We start from the raw sequence: 10,254 nt of genomic DNA, 5'->3' as shown, positions 1-10,254 counted from the left end.
AAATAAAACAGGGTGCCCACTCACAATCTGATTGTCGTCCCATTGATTGAAAACACCTGACTCTAATTTCACCTTCAAATTAACTGCTAATCCTAGAGGTTCACATACTTTTGCCACTCATAGACATGTAATTTTGGATCGTTTTCCTCAATAAATAAATGACCAAGTAAAATATTTTTGTCTTATTTGTTTAACTGGGTTTTCTTTATCTACTTTTAGAACTTGTGTGAAAATCTGATGATGTTTTAGGTCATATTTATGCAGAAATATAGAAAATTCTAAAGGGTTCACAAACTTTCAAGCACCACTGTACATGCTGACACCAGGGTCCATGCCCATGTTCAAGTCCATGCCCATGTCTACTGTCTACCTGAGCCCATGACCATGCTCAAGCCTATGTCTGATTCATGGAGAAGCCATGGCCTAATGGTTAGAGAAGCAGCTTTGGGACCAAAAGGTCACCAGCAGGAATGGCTGAAGTGCTCTTGAGCAAGACATCTAACCCCAACTGCTCCTCAGGCTGGTCTGGGTATGTCATATGTCACTCTGGATAAGAGCGTCTGCTAAATGCCTGTAATGTAATGACTGGAGCTGCCTGTAGTTTACTATAATTTAACAGGGAAATTTAGTACAGTGTGTGTTTTGTGGTGGTTGATTCAGTTGTATTTATTAAATCAATTGTACTGTGTTGAATCAGCCATGTTTTGTATTTTTAATTTTGAGAAGTTTAGCCTCACAGAAATATCTGCCAGAAACACAGAAAATATAAATTTGTAGCAAACATTAAACATTCTAGTAAACCCACGGGGGTGGGGGGAATGAATTAAGAATCTTTTTTTGCCATGAGTTTCCCACAAAGTTAGCCAGACGTCCACCAGAAGTCTGCCACAAAACTAATTTGCATGTGAAAATATTACATTGCTAAAGGTTAACCACAACTCTCTTCCAGAAACCTAAAAGTTTTGTAAGGAAATATGTGTAACTATTGTGTGCATGTGGCATATAATATTAATCGTTTTTCAATTTAAAATAATATTTTATGTATTTTTTGTGGTAGTTTGATATTGTTTTAAAGAAATGTGATTAACTAGTAGGACATTATCTTGTCAATTATCACAGCAACACACATTACAGTAAATATCTGAGTTTTAGTAAGTAGCAGTCCTTGCACACTGATGCATTGTATTTTTTCTTCATATCTGTAATGTGCTTGACAAAGCATGACTGTTTTAATTTATGAGTCATAACTGATTTTAAAGTTGAGTGCACTGTGCAGCCGTGTGCATTCAGGTAACTGAGACAAGCCCCAGCCCTCTGCAGATTTCACTAACTTTGTGTTGCTTCTCTCACAGCACAGTTGAATTCTCGTATTCGATTATTTGTGTATAACAGCACTGCTCGGAGAGAAGGATAGGTCAAATATTAATGTGCTTGTTCTAATAGGCTACAGTATATTATTGTTTCTATGGTAACCATGCATACACAGGGACTTGAAAGGCAGACACTTTACATAATTTAACACTGATAATAACCAGATTAAAAAACATGTTGATATTTAACAAAGTTGACTGTAATTGACGTGTTGATTGGTTGATTGATTGATTGATTTTGTTCAGAGACAGTTATTTAATATTTATGGAAGGAGTTGCAATAGTCACGATGCTTGGCAAAGTTTCTCACAGAAAGAAAGAGAGAGAGAGAAAGAGTGACTTTATCTTGGTTATAATTTAAGTGAGAACAGGAACTAACTTATCTTTCGGACGAGCCACAGCATTAAATATAATCATAAACCCTTAAAAAATAGCTCATGTAGCCTTCATTAATAAATTAAACATTGTAATTCCTGGCAAATTATTGTGTTATAAGCAGAATAACAGACAACAGACCATGCACTTCTAGAAAATGATGCACTTCCCTTCATAATGTGTGATACTACACCCCCTCCCTCCCTCCTTTCCTCTCTCCCTCCTCCCAGAGTGCATGATTTTTGTATAACTGCATGGCCTGTTGTGTTTTATTTCCAAGAGGTTTGTCATCTGAGTGGATGGCATGCACTGCTTTGTGATTAGCAACATAAAATGATTTCATCACCATACTTATTTCCTCACTAAGCTTATCTAAGCAGCAAAAAGTTCATGTGCTTTGTTACAGCTGTTAAGTGAACTGTTGATTGGTTTGGACTAGATTTCTGAAGACGAATCCAAGAGATCCACTTTGTAAGTACAAGGACAATTGTCTACATTACTTTCTTCCCTATGGTCTGGTACTTTTTCCTGCTAACCACTGGCCATTTTATAACTCAAGAATTACTGTACATATTCTATGACATAAATCAGCCAAGAAAAAGCACTTCCTTAGAAATTAGATTCACTTTCCCTGTAACTGATATTACACATTAATTTCCAAGCTTTCTTATTATGTAATGTCCATATTGTGTGTAGTTTATATTTGATTTAAAAGTTTTGAAATTTGAAATACTATGTGTGTGTGTGTGTGTGTGTGTGTGTGTGTGTGTGTGTGTGTAATCACTCATTCACCCACTGAGCTTCAGTTAATGTTCACGTCAAACATCAGAAAGGGGAAAAATTGTGATCTCTGTGACTGTAACCATGGAATGGTTGTTGGTGCCAGATAGGCTAGTTTGAGTATTTCAAAAACTGTTTCGATCTACTGGGGTTTTCACACACAACAATCTCTAGAGATGATACAGAATGGTGTGGAAAAAACCCCCCAAAACAAAACATTGTGTATTCGGCTGAAAAAGCCTGTTAATGAGAGAGATCAGGGGAGAATGACCAGACTGGATTAAGCTGACAGGAAGTCTATGGTATATCAGTATAATATCATTGTCATCGCTACTGCCAAACCTGATCCAGGATTGAGGCGAACCATGTTTGGTTTATATACTGAATTACAGCAGCAGGGTGACCGTTTCCCTTCTGCGCACTCACACACACACATTCATACCTATGGGCAATTTAGAGTAGCCAGTTAACCGAACTGCATGTTTTTGGACTGTGGTGGGAACCGGAGCACCCAGAGGAAACCTACACAGACATGGGGAGAACATGCAAACTCCACACAGAAAGGCCCCCTTCAGCCACTGGGCTCAAACCCAGAACCTTCTTGCTGAGGCAACAGTGCTAACCACTACACCACTGTGCCACCCATCGGTATAATATATTACACAATGAAAACGATTCTATATTATCTGTAGTACTCATATTGCATAGCATTCTTGAAGTCTCAATTTATGGATGCACATTGTTGAAACTTCATGATGTCATGAAAGCTGAAAGTTTATACAGTCTAATTGACAAAATAATGGTGGTACATATGCACCGAAAGCCCGAATTCGGAGCAGCCTCCAAACATGGCCGTTCTGGACTACACCTCTCAAGAGCCACAGCACCCCCTGTCACCAGAATTCTAATTACATCACTCGTCACCAATCCACCTGCAATCACCCCGCCTATATAAACACAACTCATACACCCTCAACGGCCTAACGGCCAGGTAGAGCATGTGAACCAAGAAGCAGGATGCTTCCTACACATATACTGCATAAGGAACCAAGGAGACTGGGCATGATTCCTTCCCAAAAATGATTATATACACATTTAGTGGTGCTTGAAAGTTTGTGAACCCTTTAGAATTTTCTATATTTCTGCATAAACATGACCTAAAACATCATCAGATTTTCACACAAGTCCTACAGGAAAAGTAGATAAAGAGAACCCAGTTAAACAAATGAGACAAAAATATTATACTTGGTCATTTATTTATTGAGGAAAATGATCCAATATTACATATCTGTGAGTGGCAAAAGTATGTGAACCTTTGCTTTCAGTATCTGGTGTGACCCCCTTGTGCAGCAATAACTGCAACTAAACATTTCCAGTAACTGTTGATCAGTCCTGCACACCAAATTGGAGGAATTTTATCCCGTTCCTCAGTACAGAACAGCTTCAACTCTGGGATGTTGGTGGGTTTCCTCACATGAACTGCTCACTTCAGGTCCTTCCACAACATTTCGATTGGATTAAGGTCAGGACTTTGACTTGGCCATTCCAAAACATTAACTTTATTCTTCTTTAACCATTCTTTGGTAGAATGACTTGTGTGCTTAGGGTCGTTGTCTTGCTGCATGACCCACCTTCTCTTGAGATTCAGCTCATGGACAGATGTCCTGACATTTTCCTTTAGAATTCACTGGTATAATTCAGAATTCATTGTTCCATCAATGATGACAAGCCGTCCTGGCCCAGATGCAGCAAAACAGACCCAAACCATGATACTACCATCACCATGTTTCATAGATGGGATAAGGTTCTTATGCTGGAATGCAGTGTTTTCCTTTCTCCAAACATACACTGCAAAAAATGATATCTTAGCAAGTGAAAATTTCTTGAAAATAGCTGAAACAATCTAACATTTCTTATTAGAAGAATACAAGACACCAATTATGAGATTATTAAACTTGGTTCTAGATTGCAACCAACTTATTCTAAGATGTCTTATCAAGTAAAAATATCTGTCCATGCAGCAAGATAATTTCACTAGTATTAAGTGAATTTCTCCTCAAATTCAGTTTTCAATTTTTTGCAGTGTAACGCTTCTCATTTAAGCCAAAAAGTTCTATTTTGGTCTCCTCCGTCCACAAAACATTTTTCCAATAGCCTTCTGGCTTGTCCACGCAATCTTCAGCAAACTGCAGATGAGCAGCAATGCTCTTTTGGAGAGCAGTGGCTTTCTCCTTGCAAGCCTGCCATGCACACCATTGTTGTTCAGTGTTCTCCTGATGGTGGACTCATGAACATTAGCCAATGTGAGAGAGGCCTTCAGTTGCTTAGAAGTTACCCTGGGGTCCTTTGTGTCCTTGTCGACTATTACATGCCTTGCTCTTGGAGTGATCTTTGTTGGTTGACCACTCCTGTGGAGGGTAGCAATGGTCTTGAATTTCCTCCATTTGTACACAATCTGTCTGACTGTGGATTGGTGGAATCCAAACTCTTTAGAGATGGTTTTGTAACCTTTTCCAGCCTGATGAGCATCAACACTTTTTCTGAGGTCCTCAGAAATCTCCTTTGTTCGTGCCATGATACACTTCCACAAACACGTGTTGTGAAGCTCAGACTTTGATAGATCTCTGTTCTTTAAATAAAACAGGGTGTCCCCTCACACCTGATTATCATCCCATTTAATGAAAACACCTGACATTAAGTTCACCTTCAAATTAATTGCTAATCCTAGAGGTTCACATACTTTTGCCACTCACATATATGTAATATTGGATCATTTTCCTCAATAAATAAATGACCAAGTATAATATTTTTGTCTCATTTGTTTAACTGGGTTCTCTTTATCTACTTTTAGGACTTGTGTGAAAATCTGATGTTGTTTTAGGTCATATTTATGCAGAAATATAGAAAATTCTAAAGGGTTCACAAACTTTCAAGCACCACTGTGTGTATATATATATATATATATATATATATATATATATATATATATATATATATATATATATATATATATATATTTGTGTGTGTGTAGGGGTGGGGGGGTGGGGGGTGTTATAAAACTCCAAAACAACAATACTCAAAAAGGCCTTTTTGTGGGGGTGGGGGTTAGAAAACTCCAAAATAACAACACTCAAAAAGGCCTGCAGGAGTCTATTAACTGATCAAACAGGTGGAATCATGTGTGGTTCCTGCTTGCCCAGAATGAAAACCTACACCCACATCGACCCACGGTGGAAAGAATTGCCCTTACAGTAACTTTTAAAAATAATCAAATCATGAAAATATTTTGAAAAATCATTTTATTTTGTTTAGCAATACACTTTTAAAGGCAACACTGAAGACTGAAGCATCATTTGACAGCTTTTTTGTAATGTAGTATGACTAACAAATCTCTCTTTTTGGAAAAATCATCAATGATACGGAGCCCTTAAAAGGACATCGCTAACTACTACACCACCGTGCCGCCCACAATAAAAATCTTTGAATAAAAAACCTACTATAGTTAGTAATAGTTAGTTTTTTATTCAAATATTTTTATTGTGGGCGGCACGGTGGTGTAGTGGTTAGCGCTGTCACCTCACAGCAAGAAGGTCTGGGTTCAAGCCCCGTGGCCGGCGAGGGCCTTTCTGTGCGGAGTTTGCATGTTCTCCCCGGTTTCCTCCGGGTGCTCCAGTTTCTCCCACAGTCCAAAGACATGCAGGTTAGGTTAACTGGTGACTCTAAATTGACCGTGAATGTGAGTGTGAATGGTTATCTGTGTCTATTTGTCAGCCCTGTAATGACCTGGCGACTTGTCCAGGGTGTACCCTGCCTTTCGCCTGTAGTCAGCTGGGATAGGCTCCAGTTTGCCTGCGACCCTGTAGAAGGATAAAGCGGCTAGAGATAATGAGATGAGATGAGATTAATTCACTATATATCCAGGACATAGGAGAATCGAAATGCTGTTTCTCTCTCACCTTCCTTGTAAAATCAGATAAAAATATTTATGTTAAAGAAAATACACACACACACACACACACACACACACAGATAGATAGATAGATAGATAGATAGATAGATAGATAGATAGATAGATAGATAATATAGGTAAAAATACACTCTAAAATCAAACAATGTACAAAATAGCAGTAGTGCAAATACAGTACAATAATTATAATGGAGAAGGTGCTTAGAAGAATAGCTTATGAGGTGTAAAAGAACAGTAGTGCAAATGTCCAATAGCAGCAGATACAACAGTAATGCAAATGATTGTAGTGTGATGTGCAAACAGATATGAGAGACTTTTTTGTGTAAATGAATGTGTTACAGACCAGGGGCAGGGGGTAGGTAGTGGACAGCATTCAACATCATGACAGCCTGGTAGATGAAGCTGTTCATCAATCTTGTGGAGCAGGCCCGGAGGCTCCGGTACCTTTTCCCTGAGGGCAGGAGGCTGAAGAGTGAGTGTGAAGGGTGGGAGGTGTCACCAGTGATGCTGATGGCTCTGCACATGAGACGGGAGTGATAGATGTCCATAAGGGAGGGCTGAGGAGTACCAATGATCTTGCTGGCCGTGTCCATTATGCATTGCAGAGTCTTCCTGCAGGAGGCATTGCAGCCTCCATACCACGCAGTGATGCAGCCAGTGAGGACACTCTCAATGGTACCCCTGTAGAATGAGCACATGATGGGGAGTGGGACTCATGCACTCCTCAGTTTGTGGAGGAAGTAGAGGCGAGTTTGAGCCTTCTTGGCCAGCGATGCGGTGTTGTTGGACCAGGAGAGGTCCTCAGCGATGTGCACCCCTAGGAATTTGGTGCTGCTTACCCTCTCCACTGCAGCATCGTTGATGGCCAGAGGGGGATGGTGTGAGTGACCTCTCCTGAAGTAGACTACAATCTCTTTGGTCTTCCCCATGTTCAGGAAGCGATTGTTGTCTTTACTCCACTGGACTAGTTGGCTCACCTCATTCCTGTAGTTGGCTTCATCGCTGTTAGTGATGAGGCCCACCACAGTCGTGTCGTCCGCAAACTTGATGATGTGGTTGGTGCTGTAGATCGGTACACAGTCATGGGTCAGCAGGGTGAAGAGCAGTGGGCTGAGCACACACCCTTGTGGGGCCCCTGTGCTCAGCATGATGGTCCTAGAGGTGTTACTGCTGACCTGCACGTTCTGTGGCCTCCCTGTAAGAAAGTCCAGCACCCAGTTACAAAGAGAGGTGTTGAGTCCCAAATGTCTGAGTTTTTGTAGCTGCCGGAGAATGATTGTGTTGAATGCTGAACTGTAATCTAAGAACAGCATTCGCACATAGGTGTTCTTTGAGTCTAGGTGAGTGAGGGCTGGGCGTAGAGCAGTGGAGATAGTGTCCTCCGTGGACCTGTTTGACCTATATGCAAACTGGAATGGGTCATGAGAGGGAGGGAGGATGGACTTGATGTTCTGCATGACCAGCCACTCAAAGCACTTCATGATGATGGAAGTCAGTGCTATGGGCTGATAGTCATTATAGCTGGATGGGAGGGGCTTCTTTGGCACTGGTATTATGGTTGTAGCTTTGAAACATGTGGGGACAACAGCTTAGTTCAGGGAGATGTTAAAGATGTCAGCGAGGACATCCTTGAGCTCCATGGCATAGTCCTTCAGAACACGACCAGGTATGTTGTCTGGTCCAGCTGCCTTACGTGGGTTGATCCTGGAGAGGGTCCTCTCTACGCTGGCTGAAGCCAGACATACAGCCTGCTTGTCTGGGGGAGGAGTGGTCTTCTGTGCTGGTGTGTTGTTTTGTGTTTCAAAGCATCCAAATAAGTCATTGAAGCAGTTTAGCAATGTGATGTCACTCTCACAGGTCCGTGGTGGGAGTTTGTAGTTTGTGAGGGTTTGCATGCCATGCCAGAGAAATTGTGCATCTCTGGTGTTGCTGAAGTGTCCAGATATTTTCTTGCTGTACTGATGTTTTGCCTCCCTAATGCGGCGGGACAGGTTGGCTCTGGTTGTTGCTAATCTTGCGGTGTCACTGGCCCTAAAGGCTGTGTCCCGAACCCACAGGAACCTGTGAACCTCTCCTGTCAGCCAAGGCTTCTGGTTAGCACGAACAGTGATGGTTTTACAGTGAGTGACATCTCATCTCATCTCCTCTCCTTATCTCTAGCCACTTTATCCTGTTCTACAGGGTCGCAGGCAAGCTGGAGCCTATCTCAGCTGACTATGGGCGAAAGGCGGGGTACACCCTGGACAAGTGTGAGTGACATCATCAGTGCATTTTGTGATGTATGCTGTGACAGCTTCTGTGTATTCCTCTATGTCTATGTGGTCACTATAAGTGGCTGCTTCTTTGAAAATGTCCCAGTGTGTAGTGCTAAAATAGTTCTTCAAAGCATAGGAGGCCCCCTCTGGCCACACACGTACCTGCTTTTGTGTTGGTCTGATGGCTCTCGCTCTGGGTCTGTATGCTGGTCTCAGCATGATGGTGATATCAGAGAGACCCAGGTGGAGGAGGGAGGAGGCCTTGTAAGCTCCTTTCTGCAGGCCTTTTATACTTCGTTTACATGTAGCCGGGTATTTATGAAAATGGGTATCTTCTCCTCCCCATACTAGAAAATAATTCTGCTTACACAATGCTCAAAAACAGCCAGGGAAGGCTGTCAAAAACATGTTGTGGCAGCGGGGGCATGGTCAAACGCCGGTCTGTGACAGGAGGGCGGAGTCCGGGAAGGTAAGTGGCAGAATCACGACACCTGATGGCCGCTATCCATCTTCTCCATCGGGATCCGATAAAATGATAAACCTTGCCTTGTTTGTTGATGGTTACTACATCCAGGTGCACAACAATATAGTGGCATGATGGAAGTCTTGCTGAAAGTAAAAACTTTCTTTGCTCCTCATTTGTTCCTCAATGTTGGCTGTGGTAAACTACTGGTAGTACACGTCCAAAATGGCGGCCGCGTTTGTCGTGACGTCACGTGAAAAGGGTCCATACCGAGTGACGCAGGACACTCAAACTAAAGAGCGAGTCACGCAACTTTTAATTCCAAAGAGCCACCGGGAATTGGTATTCCAGGCGGCTCACTTTAATCCCATGGCTGGACACTTAGGGCAGGATAAAACACTAGCCCGAATAATGGCCCAATTCTATTGGCCGGGGATTCGCGGCGATGTTCGTAGGTGGTGTACAGCATGCCGCGAATGCCAATTAGTAAATCCAGTGGCCATTCCAAAAGCGCCTTTGCGCCCTCTTCCATTGATCGAGACCCGTTTGAGAGAATTGGGATGGATCTCGTCGGGCCATTAGATCGGTCAGCACGAGGGTACCGCTTTATATTAGTTCTGGTGGACTATGCAACGCAATACCCGGAAGCAGTGCCTCTGCGCAATATCTCAGCACGCAGTATTGCAGAGGCACTCTTCCGCGTCATCTCCCGGGTCGGAATCCCGAAAGAGATTCTGACTGATCAAGGCACTACATTTATGTCACGGACACTGCGCGAACTGTATGGGTTATTGGGGATTAAGCCGATCCGCACCAGTGTGTATCACCCACAAACGGACGGTTTAGTAGAACGGTTCAATCGCACCCTCAAAAATATCATTAAAAAATGCGTAAGTGAGGACGCACGTAATTGGGATAAGTGGCTCGAGCCCTTGTTGTTCTCAGTGCGAGAGGTTCCCCAAGCCTCCACGGGGTTCTCCCCGTTTGAATTATTATATGGGTGTAAGCCGCGCGGCATCCTAGACGTGCTGTGGGAAAATTGGG

The 10,254-nt window shown here is 42.4% G+C and overlaps 1 protein-coding gene across 1 annotated transcript in view; it reads left to right on the top strand.

Annotated features, from left to right (window-relative positions):
- Positions 1 to 2,054: 2,054 nt before the first annotated feature.
- LOC132864736 (uncharacterized) overlaps positions 2,055 to 10,254 on the top strand; it is a 34,818-nt gene continuing 26,618 nt past the window's right edge. The window contains exon 1 of the mRNA XM_060898151.1: positions 2,055 to 2,216. The gene's annotated coding sequence lies outside the window, so the exon portion shown is untranslated. The remainder of the gene's footprint in view (positions 2,217 to 10,254) is intronic.

The sequence above is a fragment of the Neoarius graeffei genome, chromosome 17 (assembly GCF_027579695.1).
Source record: "Neoarius graeffei isolate fNeoGra1 chromosome 17, fNeoGra1.pri, whole genome shotgun sequence".
In the NCBI taxonomy this organism is placed as follows: domain Eukaryota; kingdom Metazoa; phylum Chordata; class Actinopteri; order Siluriformes; family Ariidae; genus Neoarius; species Neoarius graeffei.
This window is presented reverse-complemented; position numbering and strand designations above follow the sequence as displayed.